This window comes from Hordeum vulgare, chromosome 2H (genome assembly GCF_904849725.1).
Source record: "Hordeum vulgare subsp. vulgare chromosome 2H, MorexV3_pseudomolecules_assembly, whole genome shotgun sequence".
Taxonomy (NCBI): Eukaryota; Viridiplantae; Streptophyta; class Magnoliopsida; order Poales; family Poaceae; genus Hordeum; species Hordeum vulgare.
Genome location: NC_058519.1, coordinates 504794086 through 504818457, shown reverse-complemented (window position 1 = coordinate 504818457; position 24372 = coordinate 504794086). Strand labels below are relative to the sequence as shown.

Below are 24372 nucleotides of genomic sequence, written 5' to 3'. Positions count from 1 at the left end.
CTCCCACCTATATATACGGAGGTTTTAGGGCTGATTTGAGACGACTTTCCCACGGCAGCCCGACCACATACCTCCACGGTTTTTCCTCCAGATCGCGTTTCTGCGGAGCTCGGGCGGAGCCCTGCTGAGACAAGGTCATCACCAACCTCCGGAGCGCCGTCACGCTGCCGGAGAACTCTTCTACCTCTCTGTCTCTCTTGCTGGATCAAGAAGGCCGAGATCATCGTCGAGCTGTACGTGTGCTGAACGCGGAGGTGCCGTCCGTTCGGTACTAGATCGTGGGACTGATCGCGGGATTGTTTGCGGGGCGGATCGAGGGACGTGAGGACGTTCCACTACATCAACCGCGTTCACTAACGCTTCTGCTGTATGATCTACAAGGGTACGTAGATCACTCATCCCCTCTCGTAGATGTACATCACCATGATAGGTCTTCGTGCGCGTAGGAAAATTTTTGTTTCCCATGCGACGTTCCCCAATATGCTGAACGCGGAGGTGCCGTCCGTTCGTTACTAGATCGTGGGAGTGATCGCGGGATTGTTCGCGGGGCGGATCGAGGGACGTGAGGACGTTCCACTACATCAACCACGTTCTCTAACGCTTGTGCTGTACGGTCTACAAGGGTATGTAGATCATTCATCCCCTCTCGTAGATGGACATCACCATGATAGGTCTTCGTGCGCGTAGGAAAATTTTTGTTTCCCATGCGACGTTCCCCAACAGGGCCTTCGGCTCTAGCCGTCGCCGACGACTACATGTGAAAGGACGTGGATATCGCCTAGAGGGAGGGTGAATAGGCACTTTAAAATAATTACGGTTTAGGCTTGAACAAATCCAGAATAAAACTAACGTTTAATTGTTCAAGCACAAAACCTAAAACAACTAGGCTCACCTATGTGCACCAACAACGTATGCTAAGCAAGATAAACAACTAAGTGATAGCAAGATATATGACAATAAACAATATGGCTATCACAAAGTAAAGTGCATAAGTAAAGGGTTCGGGTAAGAGATAAGCGAGGCACGCGGAGACGATGATGTATCCCGAAGTTCACACCCTTGCGGATGCTAATCTCCGTTGGAGCGGTGTGGAGGCACAATACTCCCCAAGATGCCACTAAGGCCACCGTAATCTCCTCACGCCCTCGCACAATGCAAGATGTCGTGATTCCACTAAGGGACCCTTGAGGGCGGTCACCGAACCCGTACAAATGGCAACCCTTGGGGATGTCCGGTACCCGTACAAATTGCTCAGGGCAATCTCCACAACCTAATTGGAGACCCCCGATGCTTGCCGGACCTTTACACCATAATGATTGAGCTCCGAGACAGCACCAAGCTTCTAGGACGCCAAAGCATCCACGAAGAACAATCTCTAGGGTACTAAGTACCAAAGGATAATAAGCTTCTCAACTTCTCACTTCCACGTATCACCGTGGAGAACTCAAACCGATGCAACTAATGCAATGGCAAAAACACACGAAGTGGTGAAGTACCTCACACTCAAATCCCTCCACAACAACAAAAGCTATGGAAAAATATGAGAGGAAGAACAAGGAGCTCATAAAGAACTCCAAGATCTAGATCTAAGGGGTTCCCCTCACATAGAGGATAAAGTGATTGGTGGAGATGTGGATCTAGATCTCCTCTCTCTTTTTCCTCAAGAACTAGCAAGAATCATTGGAGGGGTTGAGAGTTAGCAAGCTCTAAGAAGGTCAACAATGGGGGAAGAACACAAGCTGAACTCATAGATAAGACCAAGGGGGAAGAAGACCCCCTTTATATAGTGGGGAAGGAATCAGACCGTTACCCCCACTAACAGCCCGCGCACAGCGGTACTACCGCTGGCGAGGAGCGGTACTACCGCTGCCCCTAGCGGTACTACCGCTGGCGAGGAGCAGTACTACCGCTAGGCAATGGTAGTAAAGATCTTACTGTCGGGCCTACCACCGCTTGGAGAAGTATTCGCAAAAAGTCCGACGAAGTACAACCGCTCAAAAAGAGGTACTACCGTCCCGAAGCGGTACTACCGCCCACCCAGAGCAGACTACCGCTAGGGAGCGGTACTACCACTTGGCACAAACGGTACTACCGCTCGCCACTGAAACAGCCATAACTTTCGCATACGAGCTCCGAATCGAGCAAACCCAAGCTTGTTGGATTCAAGATGACAAGATCTATCCAAACTTAAGACCATGGAGATATGAAAACGCCAATGATATAGAGATGTGAGACCTCTATGAATGAAGAACCGGCAAAAACTCCAACATCAAAAACATCATAGTAGATGCATATGGACTCCGTTTTCGATGAACTCGAGCTTGTCATGAAGATGACCATAAGCTCTAAAACTCATAAAGAGAAAGAACAAACAAGAACCAAGAAGTATGATGCAAGGATGCAAATGGTTTGAGCTCTCAACGAATGATACGATCGAGCTACTCACTTGAGAGCCCCCCTTGACAGTACGACAATCTATCCTAAAACATAAAACCTATCAAGGGCAAACCTCGTCCTCTTGAGCTAGATGACGATGATCTTGGCTTCCTCAAGATGGACCACCTTCTTGATTGTGTTGGCTTTATGAAGACTAGTTGATTGCTCCCCCATACACAACATGGGTGAGCCGCTCTTCAGCATATGTTCACAAGTCCATTTCCACCACAATGGACGGCAAACTTCAAGCATGATATCTTCGTGTTGATCCACTTGAACTTGCACACCGCAATCTTGATGACGATCACCACTTGACGTCATCCTTCATGGGTTGTATGAGATCTTCCTCTAGACGCAAACCCATGGAAATACACCTAACCCCACATAGAACTCTCACGAAGACCATGGGTTAGTACACAAACACGTAACGGACAATGCTTACCATACCATGGGATCACTTGATCTCTCTCGGTACATCTTGTATGCTTTGTGTGTTGATCATCTTGATTTACTCTTTGTCTGACGATCTTGATCAAACTTGTGTCTCTATGACCATTCTTTGGATAATAAGTTGAATACCACCTTGGTGATCATATAAACTCCTTGAACCCAATAGATGGACTTCAAGAAGTGCTTATGGACAAATCCTATAAATATAACTTAAGGCAACCATTAGTCCATAGGGATTATCATCAATTACCAAAACCACATATGGAGAAATATTCTCTAACAACATCGTACCGGCTACTCCGCCATCGACCTTTACCATCCCTCCGATGGAATGGTTACTTGCAGGACCGTCGGCGCCATTTCTCAGGGAAGAGAAGATGTTTCTTTGTGAACTCGCATCGCTGCCTCTGCCCCCGTACTGCCTGCAGCACGAGTTTGGTCCATGCCCGGTGCGTACGGGCGCACCACCGCGGTTTCCGTCACCGATGACATCGGATGAACTTTCGGAGCACCTCTTTCCCCGTGGATACGGGCCCGTCCCGGATCTGCCATCCCCGATGCCGACAGCAACCGAAACCGGCGGTCACCCCGCTGTTCCCGATCTGAATATTGCCATCAAGGTGGAAGAAGAAGAGGAGATTGAGGGCCAGGACTCATCGTCGACACCGCCGCCTCCACCATCACCGGCTACACCACCCACGCCTCAAGCGCTACCCTTTCCTCCCACGCCTCCACCGGAGGCGCGACACATCCTGCGATAGTTCGCCGCGGCCATGGCGCAGAACCGCGCAGCCATTCAGGGCGCGTGGTCGCCAGTGGCCCTCGGCCTCACCGGCGCCCCCGGGGCGAGCAGCGGCGGCGGCGGTCTTGCAACAGCGCGGGGACCTCCCCGCCTCCCTTGAAGATGACGCCATGGACAGGGGAGGACCGCCATGGTGAGGTGCTGAGCACCACGCTTGATGGGAATGGGAGAGGCGGCGTTGTGGGGAAACCCTCGTGCATGCTCTCCAAGTCTCCCTTATCCACCTCTCTGTCGGTGCATGGGCCAGCCCAGGCCACGTTCCTCTCCAAAACAGGACTACATGCCAAGAATTCCACCACGTACACTACCTAAATAAAGTGACTATTAGTGTGTTGTGTTATTTTCATCATAAAACAGTCCATAGCATTTGCATATTACAAAGCATCCTATCAATTTTAGTTTAGTGTGATATATATTATTTGAACCTCTCTTTATATCCAATCACAACTGTATTGTAAGTTGAATATTTGGACTATGTATCCTCTAAAATAAAGTCTCGGACTATGTGTACATATTATATATGATTGCCTCAACATTTTTCATTTTTTAGAATATGTAATTCTCAAGTACAACATTTTTTACAATTCAAATTTTAGGATCACAAGGTAGATAAGGCATCTACTAGCTTTGCAGATTATCCTCATCGCTGAAAGATCTACATTTTGCCTCCTTCTTTTGGCAAAACTACTATCTTCGAGTGCTCTCCCGAATATGTGAATTGATGTGACTACCTCAAATTTTTATGAATCACAAGGTAATTGTGTGATCTACTGCATAATTTGCAGACCATCCACTCTTGTTGTGAGGTCTACATCTAGTCTTTTGACAAGATGACTACCTCCAGAGTGTTTTGCAAAGTATAGTATGACACAAGGTAATGGACATATGAACATCTACTGGTCAAAACCAGACTATGTTCTCCACTACTATGAGATCTACACCCCAACGGTGACTATCTTCAAAGTGTCATATACATAAAATGAGGTCTACGCATACAAGTTTAAAGCATCAACTATACTTGAAAATTTTGCTTCCTCAAAGCATTTGTTGTAACTTATATTTTACTCTCATAGTAAAACTAAAATTATGCATGATAATACCATGCAGGAAATGGCCGGCGTAATGAACAGAGAATTTCATGAACTTGAACTAGATGGTAGTAACTATTTACCATGGGCTATGGATGCAAAGATAGACCTTGAAAGTCGTAAACTCGGTTCCACCATCATCACACCCATTGAAGGCACCGGAGAAATCCCCACGGCAGCCAAATATACAGCTTTAAGTTTCTTAAGGCACCTTCTCCATCCGGACTTAAAGTCAGAATATTTGATGGAAGAAGATCCACTAGCTTTGTGGAACTCTCTCAAGGAGAGATATGACCAACAAAGAGCAGTTATGCTGCCGGAAGCACGGAGAGAATGGTCTCTCATAAGGTTCCAAGATTTCAAATCTGTGGCAGCATATAACTCTGTAGTTCACAAGATTAACTCAAAACTAAGGTTTGGCAACCAAGGAATTTCCGAAGAAGACCTTGTGAACTTTCCACCCCTCGATGAGACTACTACAACATGAGTATCGTCAACAAAAATACAAAAAGTATTCTGAGATCATATACACTTTACTTCAGGCTGAAAAACATGATGAACTTCTGATGAAGAATCATCAGACACGCCCAACGGGTTCAATGCCACTCCCTGAAGCACATGCTAACACTCAGTTTACTAAAAAGTATGGGGGCAACAAAAAGAATTTCAAGAAATTCAATGGAGAGTGGAAAAGGAACAACAAGCAGAAAAGCTTTGGTCAATCTAAATGTAAAGGTCATTTCAAGAAAAATGACCGAAACACCAACTCCGAGATTTGTCGAAGGTGTGGATGTACTAACCTTCGTACTAGCAAATGTCGAAATCCCAAGCATCTAGCGGATTTATACCTCAAATCCACTGGGAAAGGCAAACAAGTTCATGGAAAAGCCGAAGCTCACTTCAACGCCTTACAACAAGAAGAAAACCTTGAAGATAGCACTTTTCATAGCGCTCCTAAGGAAACAAGGCAGAAGGATGAAGATCTTCTTTATGTTGACAACATGATGGTGGAATACACCCAAGACGCATATGAGATCTCATATAATCTCTACATCACTCATTTGATGTTATCAGCTATTTTATTGTAATAATGGATGTTATAATTTATATAACTCTAAGTAGAATAAAGTCCTATGGACCAATCGTATTATGTAATTCAAACATAATATCATATTTATATTTGTAACTATGATATGAATACTTTGTATATATATATATTTATATGTGAGTAATATGAATAAAGTTTCATCCTAAAATATTCTCTTACTCTATATAGATTTTACGGGAATATAATCCAATGGAAGAAGAATTATGTTTGGTGGACAGTTGTACCACTAACACAATATTAAGAGAAAAAAATATTCCAAACTCTAACTAAAAGAAAAGGGAATATTATGACCATCGTCGGTAGCGACGCGTCGATTATTGGTTCAGGATGAGCCACATTCGTTCTACCTATGGATACTACAGTTGTAATTGAGGATGCACTATTGCATCCTGAATCTACACGCACTCTTCTAAGTTTCAAAGACCTCAAATCAAATAATTTCCATCTCGAAACAATATCTGGAAATAATTCTGAATATTTGCTTTTAACAAAGAGTAATGGGTCTGAGAAACAAATTTTTGAGAAATTCCCCTCACTTTCATCTGGATTATATTACAATTATATAAAGCCCGTATCACATGTTGCGTACAAATTAATTTATCAAGACCTTGATAAATTCAAGACTTGGCATGATCGCCTAGGTCATCCTGGCATAGGGATGATGAGAAAAATTATTGACAATTCTATTGGTCACAACCTTCCAACTAAAAAATTCCCAAAATCATCAGATTTTGTGTGCACCGCATGTGCAACTAGGAAATTAATTATAAGACCATCTTATCTTAAAGTAAAAAAATGAGTCACTTATTTTTCTTGAACGCATTCAAGGAGATATATGTGGTCCAATTCAACCACTATCGGGACCTTTTGGGTATTTCGTGGTACTCATAGATGCATGTACAAGATGGTCACATGTGTGTCTATTGTTCACAGGAAATCATGCTTTTGCCAAGCTAATTGCTCAAATTATCAAATTAAGAGCAAATCATCCTGAAAATAGGATAAAAATAATTCGAATGGATAATCCCGCTGAATTTTCTTCACATGCATTCAATGACTATTGCATGGCTATGGGCATTCATTTAGAATATTTTGTGCCTTATGTTCATACTCAAAATGGTTTGGCTCAATCTCTCATCAAAATAGTAAAATTAATTGCTCGACCACTATTACAGAATTGTAAATTACCAACATCTTGTTGGGCACATGCGATATTACACGCCCCAGATCTGATACAAATCAGACCAATTGCATATCATACAACCTCCCCTCTACAACTAGTACGTGGCACTCAGCCAAGTATTTCCCATCTCCGAAAATTTGATTGAGTAGTATACGTACCGATATAACCACCGCAGCATACATCCATGGTCCCCCATAGAAAACTAGGGATATATGTGGGTTATAATTCTTCGTCAATAATAAAATATCTTGAACCTTTTACATGGGACCTGTTTACTGCCCGTTACACTGATTCTATTTTTGATGAGGACCATTTCCCGGCATTAGGGGGAGAATCAAACCACAAAGAATGGTAGGAAATAGATTGGAATGTAACAGACATTCAGTCATTAGATCCACGTACTAAAGAATCTGAAACTGAAGTTCAGAGGATCATAGATTTGCGACACATTGCAAATAATCTGCCAGATGCATTTACTGACCAAAAAAGTGTCACTAAATCACATATTCCCGTTGTTAATGCACCAGAACGAGTGGAGGTACCAACTAAAACCTCTCAAACCCCAAATGAGAGTAAGAGGGGGAGAAATCTGGTTAGCCGGAATATAGCGTCTCAAAAGCCTCCCCGGAAACAGAGGAAATCAAATCCTCTACCAATAAATGCAATTCAACCTCAAGTTGAAGGACACCAACCAGATGCTCAACATCTTGAACCTGGAATAAATGCGCATAAAAACATAATGGTTGGGACATCGGTACACCATGATTCTATTGTTGTGGGAAATCACATAGAGTGTGAAGGTATAAAAGAAATTTCCATAAACTATATAGAATCAGGAGAATCATATAATAGACAGACTACAATTGTCAACATATACTTCGCCTCTGAAATTGCTGAAACCCTTCAACTAGATCCAGAACCAAAGACCGTCAGGGAGTGCCTCAAGCGTCCTGATTGTCCTAAATGGAAGGAAGCAATTGAGGCAGAAGTGCGCTCGCTCAACAAAAGAGACGTATTTTCCTCAGTAATAACTACTCCTCACAATGTCTTCCCTGTCAGAGGAAAATGGGTTTTTGTTCGAAAAAGGAATGAAAACAATAAGGTGGTGAGTGATAACCCACAAGTGTAGGGGATCGCAACAGTTTTCGAGGGTAGAGTATTCAACCCAAATTTATTGATTCGACACAAGGGGAAGCGAAAGAATATTCTCAAGTATTAGCAGCTGAGTTGTCAATTCAACCACACCTGAAAGATTAGTGTCTGCAAGCAAAGTATTAGTAGCAAAGTGGTATGATAGCAACGGTGCCAGAAATAGGTCTGTTGACGGCAGACTATTCCTAACTTGTTGTATCAATGGCGCCAGTAAAGTGTTGCAGCAGGTAACAACAAAGTAGCAAGTAACAACAGTAGTGACAACAGTAGCAAGGAACAGCAGTAGCAGCAGAATAACAACAGTAGCAACAGAGTAACAGCAGCAGCAGTAACAGCAGTAGCAACAAAGTAACATAGGAAGGACCAGTAGTAAAAGACTCGTAGGCAGTGGATCGGTGATGAATGAGTATGCCGGATGTGATTCATCATGTAACATCTATAACACGGAGAGATAAGTAACTAGCTCCCATTCGCCAATCTAATGTAGGCATGTATTCCGTATATAGTCATACGTGCTTAGGGAAAAAAGAACTTGCATGACATCTATTGCCCATCCCTCCCGTGGCAGCGGGGTCCTAATGGAAACTACGAGATATTAAGGTTCTCCTTTTAATAAAGAACCGGACCAACGCATTAACACGTGGTGAATACATGAACTCCTCATACTATGGTCATCTCCGGGAGTGGTTCTGGCTATTGTCACTCCGGGGTTGCCGGGTCATAACACATAGTAGGTGACTACAACTTGCAAGATAGGATCTAAAACACACATATATTGGCGACAACATAATAGGTTCAGATCTCAAATCATGGCACTCGGGCCCTAGTAACAAGCATTAACCATGGCAAAGTAGTAGCAACATCTATCTCAGAACATAGTGGGTACTAGGGACCAATCCCTATCAAAACTAACTCGATTACATGATAGATCTCATCCAACTCATCACCGTCCAACAAGCCTACGATGAGATTACTCACGAACGGTGAAGAGCATCATGGAATTGTCGATGGAGGAAGGTTGATGATGACGATGGCGACGATTTCCCCTCTCCGGAGCCCAGAACGGACTCCAGATCTGCCCTCCAGATGAAGAACACGAGGTGGTGGCACCTCCGTATCGTAAAACGCAATCACTACAAGAAATATGCTCATACATGATGTTTTTTAAAATGTCGTTGATGAATTCGTCATAAAAATATGACGATTTCATCCGAGACTGTCGTAAGCCGTTTGAGGGGATCAAATCTACATATAAATTACGACGATGTGAGTCAAAAACGTCGTAACCGCATAAGATGAGATCGTCATAACTTTTACGACGATTATAAAAATATCGTAACATGTTCTAACTATGTTGACATGTCACTCGTGGGTCTGTTGTATCCCACCTCATCCTAATTTGTGAAGCAACTTACTATTCTGTCATTTCAAAAATTCTCGAAATATTCTCATAAATACTTTGGATCATATATTCCTCAAATATGTGAAAACCTTTCCTTCCATAGTTCAAAAATAATTCAGCAATATTCATTTTCCTATTCCGTTCAGCATAGCACTTTGTGAACGAAGTGCTATTTCTATTTCTTTGATTACCCTCATTTTTCTTGGGAACTCTTTCCTATCCAAATCATTGCCTCATGAAAACTTTCGTAACGATTTGCCTAGTAAATCTTTCTCAGCAAATTTCCAAAGTTTGTGTTCAGCTAACAGCTTTGTGAAGGAAGTACTAGATAGGAATGCATACAACTCGGTGATCATACATAAAATGTGGTCTAAGTTGAGTGAATATTTCAGTGATGCCCTTTTGCACAATATTTTTTATAGCTGATTCACAAAATCTACTTATTTTTAGCACTTAGAAACTAATATTTTAAATCGTAGATGTTTCCAACCATGTTAAAATTTAAAAATAAAGTCAGGCGATAAAAGTTTTTTGAATGTCAAAATAAAAATGTTCGGGTGTGTCGGATATTACCTAGGAGAATTTTACTTTAGAAATTGTTAATTTTAAGGGGTTTTATTGAACTAAAATAAAAAGATCTGTTAAATAATGAAATAAAAACAGAAACAAATAATAAAAAGGGAAAAGAAACCCCCCCTTGGCCCAAACTGGGCCGGCCCCAGCCAGCCCACCTAACTGTTGGAATTATGCCCTAGAGGCAATAATAAATGTATAGTTATTATTATAATTCCTGTATCAAGATAATAGTTTATTATCCATGCTATAATTGTATTGAATGAAGACTCATTTACATGTGTGGATACATAGACAAAACACCGTCCCTAGCATGCCTATAGTTGGCTAGCCAGTTGATCGATGATAGTCAGTGTCTTCTGATTATGAACAAGGTGTTGTTGCTTGATAACTGGATCACGTCATTGGGAGAATCACGTGATGGACTAGACCCAAACTAATAGACGTAGCATGTTGATCGTGTCATTTTGTTGCTACTGTTTTTCTGCGTGTCAAGTATTTATTCCTATGACCATGAGATCATATAACTCACTGACACCGGAGGAATGCTTTGTGTGTATCAAACGTCGCAACGTAACTGGGTGACTATAAAGATGCTCTACAGGTATCTCCGAAGGTGTTAGTTGAGTTAGTATGGATCAAGACTGGGATTTGTCACTCCGTGTGACGGAGAGGTATCTCGGGGCCCACTCGGTAATACAACATCACACACAAGCCTTGCAAGCAATGTAACTTAGTGTAAGTTGCGGGATCTTGTATTACGGAACGAGTAAAGAGACTTGCCGGTAAACGAGATTGAAATAGGTATGCGGATACTAACGATCGAATCTCGGGCAAGTAACATACCGAAGGACAAAGGGAATGACATACGGGATTATACGAATCCTTGGCACTGAGGTTCAAACGATAAGATCTTCGTAGAATATGTAGGATCCAATATGGGCATCCAGGTCCCGCTATTGGATATTGACCGAGGAGTCTCTCGGGTCATGTCTACATAGTTCTCGAACCCGCAGGGTCTGCACACTTAAGGTTCGACGTTGTTTTATGCGTATTTGAGTTATATGGTTGGTTACCGAATGTTGTTCGTAGTCCCGGATGAGATCACGGATGTCACGAGGGTTTTCGGAATGGTCCGGAAACGAAGATTGATATATAGGATGACCTCATTTGATTACCGGAAGGTTTTCGGAGTTCCCGGGAATGTACAGGGAATGACGAATGGGTTCCGGGAGTTCACCGGAGGGGGGCAACCCACTCCGGGGAAGCCCATAGGCATTTGGGGGGGTCACACCAGCCCTTAGTGGGCTGGTGGGACAGACCACCAATCCCCTATGCGCCAAGAGAGAAAAATCAAAGCAAAGAAAAAAAAGAGGAAGAAGTGGGAAGGGGGAAGGACTCCCTCCCACCAAACCAAGTAGGACTCGGTTTGGGGGGGGAGAGTCCTCCCCCCTGGCTCGGCCGACCCTTGGGGATCCCTTGGACCCCAAGGCAAGGTCCCCCTCCCTCCTCCTATATATATGGGGCTTTTAGGGCAGATTTGAGATGACTTTCTCACGGCTGCCCGACCACACACCTCCATAGCTTTTCCTCTAGAGCGCGTTTCTGCGGAGCTCGGGCGGAGCCCTGCTGAGACGAGATCATCACCAACCTCCGGAGCGCCGTCACGCTGCCGGAGAACTCTTCTACCTCTCCGTCTCTCTTGCTGGATCAAGGAGGCCGAGATCATCGTCGAGCTGTACGTGTGCTGAACGCGGAGGTGCCGTCCGTTCGGTACTAGATCGTGGGACTGATCGCGGGATTGTTCGCGGGGCGGATCGAGGGACGTGAGGACGTTCCACTACATCAACCGCGTTCTCTAACGCTTCTGCTGTACGATCTACAAGGGTACGTAGATCACTCATCCCCTCTCGTAGATGGACATCACCATGATAGGTCTTCGTGCGCGTAGGAAAATTTTTGTTTCCCATGCGACGTTCCCCTACAGTGGCATCATGAGCTAGTTCATGCGTAGATGTCTTCTCGAGTAGAACACAAAAGGTTTTGTGGGTGGTGATGTGCGTTTTGCTGCCCTCCTTAGTCTTTTCTTGATTCCGCGGTATTGTTGGATTGAAGCGGCTTGGACCGACATTACTCGTACGCTTACGAGAGACTGGTTTCATCGTTACGAGTAACCCCCTTTGCTCAAAGATGACTGGTAAGTGACGGTTTCTCCAACTTTAGTTGAATCGGATTTGACCGAGGAGGTCCTTGGATGAGGTTAAATAGCAACTCATATATCTCCGTTGTGGTGTTTGCGTAAGTAAGATGCGATCCTACTAGATACCCTTGGTCACCACGTAAAACATGCAACAACAAAATTAGAGGACGTCTAACTTGTTTTTGCAGGGTATGATTGTGATGTGATATGGCCAACGATGTGATGTGATATATTGGATGTATGAGATGATCATGTTGTAATAGAAATATCGACTTGCATGTCGATGGTACGGCAACCGGCAGGAGCCATAGGGTTGTCTTTATACTAACATATGTGCTTGCAGATGCGTTTACTATTTTGCTAGGATGTAGCTTTAGTAGTAATAGCATAAGTAGCACGACAACCACGATGGCAACACGTTGATGGATGATCATGGTGTGGCGCCGGTGACAAGAAGATCGTGCCGGTGCTTTGGTGATGGAGATCAAGAAGCACGTGATGATGGCCATATCATGTCACTTATGAATTGCATGTGATGTTAATCCTTTTTGCACCTTATTTTGCTTAGAACGACGGTAGCATTATGAGGTGATCTCTCACTAAAATTTCAAGACGAAATTGTGTTCTCCCCGACTGTGCACCGTTGCTACAGTTCGTCGTTCGAGACACCACGTGATGATCGGGTGTGATAGACTCAACGTTCACATACAACGGGTGCAAAACAGTTGCGCACGCGGAACACTCGGGTTAAGCTTGACGAGCCTAGCATGTGCAGACATGGCCTCGGAACACATGAGACCGAAAGGTCGATCATGAATCATATAGTTGATATGATTAGCATAGGGATGCTTACCACTGAAACTACTCTCGACTCACGTGATGATCGGACTTGGGATAGTGTAAGTGGATCATGAACCACTCAAATGACTAGAGAGATGTACTTTTTGAGTGGGAGTTTAGCATATAATTTGATTAAGTTCAACTCTAATTATCTTGAACATAGTCTAAGTCCACTTTGAATATATTTGTGTTGTAGATCATGGCTCACGCAAGTGTCATCCTGAATTTTAATACGTTCCTAGAGAAAGCTAAGTTGAAAGATGATGGAAGCAACTTTGTAGACTGGGCTCGTAATCTTAAGCTAATCTTACAAGCTGGAAAGAAGGATTATGTCCTTAATGCTGCGCTAGGATATGAACCACCCGCTACGGCTGATCAGGATGTTAAGAACGCTTGGTTAGCGCGTAAGGAGGACTACTCAATAGTTCAATGTGCAGTCTTGTATGGCTTAGAACCGGGACTTCAACGTCGCTTTGAGCGTCATGGAGCATTTGAGATGTTCCAGGAGTTGAAGTTTATCTTTCAGAAGAACGCCCGGATCGAGAGGTATGAGACCTCCGATAAATTCTATGCTTGCAAGATGGAGGAAAACTCGTCTGTCAGTGAACATGTGCTCAAAATGTCTGGGTACTCAAACCGTCTAGCTGAACTGGGGATTGAACTCCCGCAAGAAGCTATCACTGACAGAATCCTTCAATCACTGCCGCCAAGCTACAAAGGCTTTGTGTTGAACTACAACATGCAAGGGATGAACAAGTCTCCCGGCGAGTTGTTTGTGATGCTGAAAGTCGCAGAGTCTAAACTCCGTAAGGAGCATCAAGTGTTGATGGTGAGCAAGACCACTAGTTTCAAGAGAAACGGCAAAGGCAAGAAGGGCAATTCGAAGAAGAGCGGCAAACCTGTTGCCAATCCGCCGAAGAAACCCAAGGCTGGACCTAAGCCTGAAACAGAGTGCTTCTATTGCAAGGGTATGGCTCACTGGAAGCGCAATTGCCCCAAGTATCTGGCAGATAAGAAGGCGGGCAAAGAAAAATCAGGTATATTTGATATACATGTTATTGATGTGTACTTAACCAGCTCTCGTGGTAGTGCCTGGGTATTCGATACCGGTTCTGTTGCTCACATTTGCAACTCGAAGCAGGAACTGCGGAATAGACGAAGGCTGGCGAAAGACGAAGTGACGATGCGCGTAGGAAACGGTTCCAAGGTTGATGCAATCGCCGTCGGCACAGTGTCACTTCAACTACCATCGGGATTAGTGATGAACTTAAATCATTGTTATTTAGTGCCTGCGTTGAGCATGAACATTATATCTGGATCTTGTTTATTGCGAGACGGTTACTCTTTTAAGTCTGAGAATAATGGTTGTTCTATTTCTATGAGTAACATCTTTTATGGTCATGCACCGAATGTGAGAGGATTGTTCATATTGAATCTTGATAGAGATACGCATATACATAACATTGAGACCAAAAGAGTGAGAGTAAACAATGATAGCGCCATATTTTTGTGGCACTGCCGCTTGGGTCATATTGGTGTAAAGCGAATGAAGAAACTCCATGCTGATGGACTTTTGGAGTCACTTGACTTTGATTCACTTGACACGTGCGAACCATGCCTCATGGGCAAAATGACTAAGACTCCGTTCTCCGGAACAATGGAGCGTGCAAGTGACTTGTTGGAAATCATACATACCGATGTGTGTGGTCCAATGAGCGTAGAGGCACGCGGCGGATATCGTTATTTTCTCACCTTCACTGACGATTTAAGTAGATATGGTTATGTCTACTTGATGAAGCACAAGTCTGAAACATTTGAAAAGTTCAAGCAATTTCAGAGTGAAGTGGAAAATCATCGTAACAAGAAGATCAAGTTCCTACGGTCTGATCGTGGGGGTGAATATCTGAGTTTCGAGTTTGGTACTCACTTAAGACAATGTGGAATTGTTTCACAGTTAACACCGCCTGGAACACCACAGCGTAATGGTGTGTCCGAACGTCGTAATCGTACTTTGTTAGAAATGGTGCGATCTATGATGTCTCTTACTGATTTGCCGCTATCGTTTTGGGGTTATGCATTAGAAACAGCTGCATTCACTTTAAATAGGGCACCATCGAAATCCGTTGAGACGACACCATACGAACTGTGGTATGGCAAAAGGCCAAAGTTGTCGTTTCTTAAAGTTTGGGGATGTGATGCTTATGTCAAAAAGCTTCAGCCTGAAAAGCTGGAACCCAAAGCGGAAAAGTGCGTCTTCATAGGTTACCCAAAAGAGACAGTTGGGTACACCTTCTATCTCAAATCCGAGGGCAAAGTGTTTGTTGCTAAGAACGGAACTTTTCTCGAGAAGGAGTTTCTCTCGAGAGAATTGAGTGGGAGGAAGATAGAACTTGACGAGGTTGTCGAACCTCTCATCCCTCTGGATGGTGGCGCAGGGCAGGGGGAAACCTCTGTCATTGCGACGCCGGTTGAGGAGGAAGTTAATGATGATGATCATGAAACTCCAGTTCAAGTTTCTGTTGAACCACGCAGGCCGACGAGATCACGCGCTGCTCCAGAGTGGTACGGTAATCCCGTCTTATCAATCATGTTGTTAGACAACAATGAACCTGCAAATTATGAAGAAGCAATGGTGGGCCCAGATTCCAACAAATGGCTAGAAGCCATGAAATCCGAGATAGGATCCATGTATGAGAACAAAGTGTGGACTTTGGAGATACTGCCTGAGGGCCGCAAGGCTATTCAGAACAAATGGATCTTTAAGAAGAAGACGGACGCTGACGGTAATGTGACCGTTTATAAAGCTCGACTTGTGGCAAAGGGTTTTTCACAAGTTCCAGGAATTGACTACGATGAGACTTTCTCTCCCGTAGCGATGCTTAAGTCCGTCAGAATCATGTTAGCAATAGCTGCATTTTTCGATTATGAAATCTGGCAGATGGATGTCAAAACGGCGTTCCTTAACGGTTTCCTTAAGGAAGAGTTGTATATGATGCAACCCGAAGGTTTTGTCGATCCTAAAAATGCTGACAAGGTGTGCAAGCTCCAGCGATCCATTTATGGACTGGTGCAAGCATCTCGGAGTTGGAACAAACGCTTTGATGAGGTGATCAAAGCATTTGGGTTTATACAAGTGGTTGGAGAATCTTGTATTTACAAGAAAGTGAGTGGGAGCTCTGTGGCGTTTCTAATATTATATGTGGATGACATATTACTGATTGGAAACAACGTAGAGCTTTTGGAGAGCATAAAAGGTTACTTGAATAAAAGTTTCTCTATGAAGGACCTAGGAGAAGCTGCTTACATACTAGGCATTAAGATCTATAGGGATAGATCAAAACGCCTGATAGGGCTTTCACAAAGCACGTACCGTGATAAAGTTTTGAAGAGGTTCAAAATGGAACGGTCCAAGAAAGGGTTCTTGCCAGTGTTACAAGGTACGAGATTGAGTAAGACTCAGTGCCCAGCAACTGATGAAGATAGAGAGCATATGCGCTCCGTCCCCTATGCTTCAGCCATAGGCTCTATCATGTATGCAATGCTGTGCACTAGACCGGATGTTAGCCTGGCCATAAGTATGGCAGGTAGGTTCCAGAGTAATCCAGGAGTGGATCACTGGACGGCGGTCAAGAATATCCTGAAGTACCTGAAAAGGACTAAGGAGATGTTTCTCGTGTATGGAGGTGACGAAGAGCTCGCCGTAAAAGGTTACGTCGATGCAAGCTTTGACACAGATCCGGACGACTCTAAGTCGCAAACCGGATACGTATTTATTCTTAATGGGGGTGCAGTAAGCTGGTGCAGTTCCAAGCAAAGCGTCGTAGCAGATTCTACATGTGAAGCAGAGTACATGGCTGCCTCGGAGGCGGCTAAGGAGGGTGTCTGGATGAAGCAGTTCATGACGGATCTTGGAGTGGTGCCAAGTGCACTGGATCCAATAACCTTGTTCTGTGACAACACTGGTGCCATTGCCTTAGCAAAGGAACCAAGGTTTCACAAGAAGACCAGACACATCAAACGACGCTTCAACCTCATCCGCGACTACGTCGAGGAGGAGGACGTAAATATATGCAAAGTGCACACAGATCTGAATGTAGCAGACCCGCTGACTAAACCTCTTCCACGGCCAAAACATGATCGACACCAGAACTGTATGGGTGTTAGATTTATTACAATGTAATTCACATGGTGATGTGAGGGCTGGATTATTGACTCTAGTGCAAGTGGGAGACTGTTGGAATTATGCCCTAGAGGCAATAATAAATGTATAGTTATTATTATAATTCCTGTATCAAGATAATAGTTTATTTTCCATGCTATAATTGTATTGAATGAAGACTCTTTTACATGTGTGGAGACATAGACAAAACACCGTCCCTAGCATGCCTCTAGTTGGCTAGCTAGTTGATCGATGATAGTCAGTGTCTTCTGATTATGAACAAGGTGTTGTTGCTTGATAACTGGATCACGTCATTGGGAGAATCACGTGATGGACTAGACCCAAACTAATAGACGTAGCATGTTGATCGTGTCATTTTGTTGCTACTGTTTTTCTGCGTGTCAAGTATTTATTCCTATGACCATGAGATCATATAACTCACTGACACCGGAGGAATGCTTTGTGTGTATCAAACGTCGCAACGTAACTGGGTGACTATAAAGATGCTCTACAGGTATCTCCGAAGGTGTTAGTTGAGTTAGTATGGATCAAGACTGGGATTTGTCACTCCGTGTGACGGAGAGGTATCTCGGGGCCCACTCGGTAATACAACATCACACACAAGCCTTGCAAGCAATGTAACTTAGTGTAAGTTGCGGGATCTTGTATTACGAAACGAGTAAAGAGACTTGCCGGTAAACGAGATTGAAATAGGTATGCGGATACTAACGATCGAATCTCGGGCAAGTAACATACCGAAGGACAAAGGGAATGACATACGGGATTATACGAATCCTTGGCACTGAGGTTCAAACGATAAGATCTTCGTAGAATATGTAGGATCCAATATGGGCATCCAGGTCCCGCTATTGGATATTGACCGAGGAGTCTCTCGGGTCATGTGTACATAGTTCTCGAACCCGCAGGGTCTGCACACTTAAGGTTCGACGTTGTTTTATGCGTATTTGAGTTATATGGTTGGTTACCGAATGTTGTTCGGAGTCCCGGATGAGATCACGGACGTCACGAGGGTTTTCGGAATGGTCCGGAAACAAAGGTTGATATATAGGATGACCTCATTTGATTACCGGAAGGTTTTCGGAGTTACCGGGAATGTACCGGGAATGACGAATGGGTTCCGGGAGTTCACCGGAGGGGGGCAACCCACTCCGGGGAAGCCCATAGGCATTTGGGGGGGTCACACCAGCCCTTAGTGGGCTGGTGGGACAGCCCACCAATCCCCTATGCGCCAAGAGAGAAAAATCAAAGGAAAGAAAAAAAAAGAGGAAGAAGTGGGAAGGGGGAAGGACTCCCTCCCACCAAACCAAGTAGGACTCGGTTTGGGGGGGGGGGGGAGAGTCCTCCCCCCTGGCTCGGCCGACCCCTTGGGGATCCCTTGGACCCCAAGGCAAGGTCCCCCTCCCTCCTCCTATATATATGGGGCTTTTAGGGCAGATTTGAGACGACTTTCTCACGGCTGCCCGACCACATACCTCCATAGCTTTTCCTCTAGATCGCGTTTCTGCGGAGCTCGGGCGGAGCCCTGCTGAGACAAGATCATCACCAACGTCCGGAGCGCCGTCACGCTGCCGGAGAACTCTTCTACCTCTCCGTCTCTCTTGCTGGATCAAGGAGGCCGAGATCATCGTCGAGCTGTACGTGTGCTGAACGCGGAGGTGCCGTCCGTTCGGTACTAGATCGTGGGACTGATCGCGGGATTGTTCGCGGGGCGGATCGAGGGACGTGAGGACGTTCCACTACATCAACCGCGTTCTCTAACGCTTCTGCTGTACGATCTACAAGGGTACGTAGATCACTCATCCCCTCTCGTAGATGGACATCACCATGATAGGTCTTCGTGCGCGTAGGAAAATTTTTGTTTCCCATGCGACGTTCCCCTACACTAACCGGGGGGTATTTAACCCCCATCTAACCCTAAATCTACCCACAGCTTCACTCCCAGTCCACCCCACGCTGCCACCCCCATCCACGAGGGGAAAGCTCTCTCTCCGACGTTCCCTCCCCTCACGCACAGCGCCACCGCCGACCGCGCCGGCCCTCCCTCCCCTCGCTCACCTCACCCCGCCGCCGCGACCTCCCCTCCCTCCTCCGCTCTCCTCCTCCTAAAGCCTACCCGGCCCTCCGCGCCACCATGATCTCCGGCCCCGCCGCGCTTCCCGACGTCGCCGCGGCCGCGGGCCCCAGCCGCCACCCCCATCGCCGTTGGTCGCGGGCCTCTGGGCGAGGTCCATGGCCACCTTCACCCGCACGCGAGTGCCCCCTCCCCTCAGGTCCGCTCTTCCCCCTCCCCCTCCCCCCTTCCGTTGTTCGGAGTTTGATTGAATCTGTGTCGCAGGAAGCCCCACGTCAATGTTGGCACCATGGGCCACATCACCACGGCAAGACCACGCTCACCGCCACCATCACCAAGGTCAGATCAGGCCCGCTCTTGCCTCGAGCTGGTCCGAATTTGAATGGCTCGCCGTCTCTAGATGTGATCTGAATTCTGAACGAGTGAGTCTTTTTGGCAGGTGCTGTCGGAGGTCGGGAGCGCCAAGGCGGTGGCGTTCGATGAGATCGACAAGGCCCCAGAGGAGAAGGCCAGAGGAGTCACCATATCTATGGTCCGGTCTTGGCGCTTGCTGCTCACATTTTGGGCCTTACTATTGTTCTGTGTTCATCTCCATTTGCAGTTCAAGGGCTGATTCTATGGGCTTCTTTTTCTGTTGTTTTGTGCAGGCTCATGTTGAGTATGAGACCGCTAAGAGGCACTATGCTCATGTGGACTGTCCGGGACACGCTGATTACGTCAAGGTAACTGCCATGGGTTGAGGGATCTAGTGAAACTATTTTGTAAAGAGTTATGGAATGCCATGGATGCTGAATTCAGGATCTGGGTGACTGACCTACATGATGAACTTCCAGTACAATCCTACATATCAGAATAGCAACTTACCATGTCTAGCGCGCACATGAATTCTAGAGCCTTCAGATTCCTTAACTGCCTATCACACACTTCTGTGATGCTTGTGTGCTTTTAATTTGCTGTGGATTACTTAGAACATGATCACCGGTGCTGCTCAAATGGATGGTGGTATTCTTGTCATGTCAGCTCCTGATGGCCCCATGCCACAAACAAAGGAGCATATTCTTCTAGCTCTACAGGTTCCAAATTCTCACTATTCTCTGCCAGCAGTTTGTCTCTTTATCATGTTCACTTTGCAGTTTTGAGCAGATGGACATTTCCCCCTCTTTTTTTAGGTCGGTGTGCCATCACTTGTTTGTTTCTTGAACAAAGTTGATGCTGTTGAGGATGAAGAGTTACTGGAACTTGTGGAGATGGAGCTTCGTGGTATGCTACCATTTTTGAGTTGTCCATATTGTTTTTGGTTGGTCGATCATGTTCCTGTTGTGAGGAAATTTGTCGTCTCCCTTTTTTCTGCAGAGCTCCTCAGTTTCTACAAGTTCCCTAGCGATGATATTCCTATCATTCATGTATCTGCTTTGTCGGCCTTGAACGGAACAAACGAGGAGATAGGAAAGAATGCCATTTTGAAACGGATAAAAGAAAATGGTAGCAGTTACATATCTCGAATTCAGTTCAGATCAGTACTGTTTACCGGCTGGACAGATGCTATTATGCTTGTGCATTTTAACACCATGTAATATATGTAGCCTCCACAATCTGTTCCATTTTGCTTGCTATTAAATCTCTGTGACATTGTTTGTGAGCTCTAGCCGCGTCTAGGTTTGGAATTCGGTCAGTGCTGTGAAATTTGACATCGTTCATGTGGTTGCTGTCCCCGTCTATTTTAGAACGTATCACTGGGATTAAACAGTTATGATCAGCGTTTGCACGATTTAGTATCATGGCTAATGCAGCGACATGTCCGATTTAAACAGTTGTGAAATTTTTGGGCTGTATTGCATAACAAGAGTTTGGAATCTCATTTGCAGTTATGCTTGTATTTTATGAATAGCTTAATTTTAGTAATAGGAATAGACAGTCACACCTAATTCTCAAACAGATCGTTTAGTGCTTACTCATTTATATTATTTTGGCAGTCTCCTCTTCGTGTGTTGTGTCACATGGGGGTTCAGGGCCGGAGAGCTTTCCTCGGAGGAGATGGATCGGCTGATGACAGTGGTGGCCAACCCACGCTAGTTCAAGGTGCCGGACTGGTTCTTCAACAGGAAGAAGGACTACAAGGACGGCAGGTTCTCCCAGGTCCCACACGCTGGATAAGAATGTCACGAGAAGGGCCACCTTCAAGGTACCAACCAAATTAACGTACTATTTCTCTTGTGCTATGCATTCATCTCTGTGATTGTAAATAATGATGTTCAGGTTTGTTTGAAGGGAGTAAAGCATGCTGACAGTGTAGCTGTACTGATGGAGATCAGATACAAATCTTCTATATCGTCTGCTTGATGCCATGTCGAATTGTGTGTTTAATTATGAAGTAAACTGATCACACACCTTATTTTTCGACCAGCCACAGGGCTGACATCGTTCATTTAGGAGCAGATTTTTTACTTCTCCGAAAACATAAACCTGAGCAGCCAAATTATGACACTTGGTTAAGCCTCAATTTCGTGATAAGTTAGCTTATTCCAAGTTCACGAGATTTGTTTGCTTTTGCATGGAAAATAGTAAATGTGACTATGTGCTCATATTAATTGCACAGTTTATCAGAGGATAAACTGTCTGCTGCATGCAAGTGTGTGGATTAATTTCTTATGCTGTTCCTAACTAATATATGGACCTACTGGATGATTTCTTTCTTAACTTGCATATGATAGTTTCTCGCAATCGTTTTCAAGTAGTATTTGATTTATTTTTCTGCCGAGTTTTGGAGAACATACTTATGTGCTCCACTGTATTAGCGTCACAAGCAGAATAACTCCTTTTCTGTATTCTAACCAGGAAATAATTCTGGAAACGACACTCATTTTCAGCATTGGCTGGCAAGCATCTTGGTGATGCTTTTTTATTTAGTTAGAGTTGCACATGTCACTATATTATATAACAAAAAATCGTAGCTAGTGAGAAAATTTTAGAAACTCCATGTACACATAGTGGTGAGTGTTAGTCATACTATTTATGTAAATGGATTTTGTTGCCAATTCTTGCTTACAAGCTATTGGATCCATCATCGTCTAATGTTTGATGTTGTGTACACCTTATTCTTATATTTTGCATAGGTGAAGTACGAAGCCAAGTGTGAAGCTATGAAGCGTATACGGATTGTGGTAGTAGGCAGTAGTAGGCATATCTGGATTGTGGTGTAGCGTAAAGATTGTAATAAACAAATTTAATGTTGGTTTGGACGAATTTCATTTGCTTCCTAGCCTGTTTGAAATATTGATTTTGAATGTGATTTGAATACCTATGAAATGGAAACTTGACAAGGGGACCAAGTTATGATATTTATTTGACAAAATGTGAAATTTCTAATGTGTGGGACTAATTTTGAGATCAACATGACATGTGGGATCAGTACAAAAATAAAATGGCCCAAATAGAAAATCAATAGAAAGTAAAAGGCCACAAACCAATATTCGAAAAAGAAAACTAAAAGTGGTTGTAAATGGGCTAAGGCCCAAAAAGAAGCCCAATAAGAAAAAGCCCCCCAAAAAAATCAGCCCATGTGATCAATTGAAATGAGTTGGACTGATTTCAACCATGACGTTTTGATTTCGTCGTAATTTTGCCACGTAGGACTGCCACGTAGGACTGGGTTAGATTGCCAACGACGATTTAGGATCATCGTAAAGGTTACGACGATCCAGGAATCTTTGTAAAGGTTACGACGATTTTGATTAAAACATCGTTGTTGTTCATTTGTGACGCCCCGTTTTCGACGCTTGCTTTTTAATCGTGAGATCATCGTAAACTAAAAACCGTGACGATGTAGCGACGAAAATATAGCGTCGTGTATTAGCATATTCCTTGTAGTGGATGGACAACCGTTTCAGACTCATAACCGTGAAAAGGATCAGATTCGACCAGAGTGATTAACTCAGGGTCGACAAAGAATTCATAATCCTCATCGGTCACAAAGATAGGCGAAGTAGCAAACTTCGGGTCGTATTTCATCCTAGTGTTCAGAGATTTTTCTTTCCACTTGAGCAGTAATTTCTCAACATCATAGCTATCCTTACACGCAAGAAAATCCTCAGCTATCTCTCCCTCCATAACATAGCGCTCAGGCATAACAGGCAATTCATGCATAGTAGCAGGTTCTACTTCAATAGTATCAGCAGTTTCAGAAGTATCATCACATCTAGGAGCAACTCTAGCAATTTGTGCATCAAGGAATGCACCTAGTGGCAAAGCAGTATCAGGCATAGCATCATCAGGCAAAGTAGTACCAAGCATAGCATCATCATAAGCATCACGGGCAGCAGAAGTAGCATCATCAAGCACAGGCGACATATCAAGATTTCTAGCAGGAGGCGATGTCGCAAACTTACTCATAACTGAAGGTGAATCAAGTGCAGAGCTAGATGTCAGTTCCTTACCTGTCCTCGTAGTTGAGGGCAAGATTTCAGTTCTTGGATCTTTCGGATTCCTCATAGTGATCAGCAACGTCAATCCCAAGTGACTCAGATAATATAGCTGTGCTTCCCCGGCAACGACGCCAGAAAATAGTCTTGATAACCCACAAGTGTAGGGGATCGCAACAGTTTTCGAGGGTAGAGTATTCAAACCAAATTTATTGATTGAACACAAGGGGAAGCGAAAGAATATTCTCAAGTATTAGCAGCTGAGTTGTCAATTCAACCACACCTAAAAAATTAGTGTCTGCAAGCAAAGTATCAGTAGCAAAGTGGTATGATAGCAACGGTGCCAGAAACAGGTCTATTGACGACAGACTATTCCTAACTTGTTGTATCAATGGCGCCAGTAAAGTGTTGCAGTAGGTAACAGCAAAGTAGCAAGTAAAAGCAGTAGTGACAACAGTAGCAAGGAACA

General features: G+C 44.3%; 1 pseudogene; it reads left to right on the top strand.

The window, feature by feature from the left end:
- Positions 1 to 3659: 3659 nt before the first annotated feature.
- Positions 3660 to 21825, top strand: LOC123428536 (annotated as a pseudogene).
- Positions 21826 to 24372: the final 2547 nt, after the last annotated feature.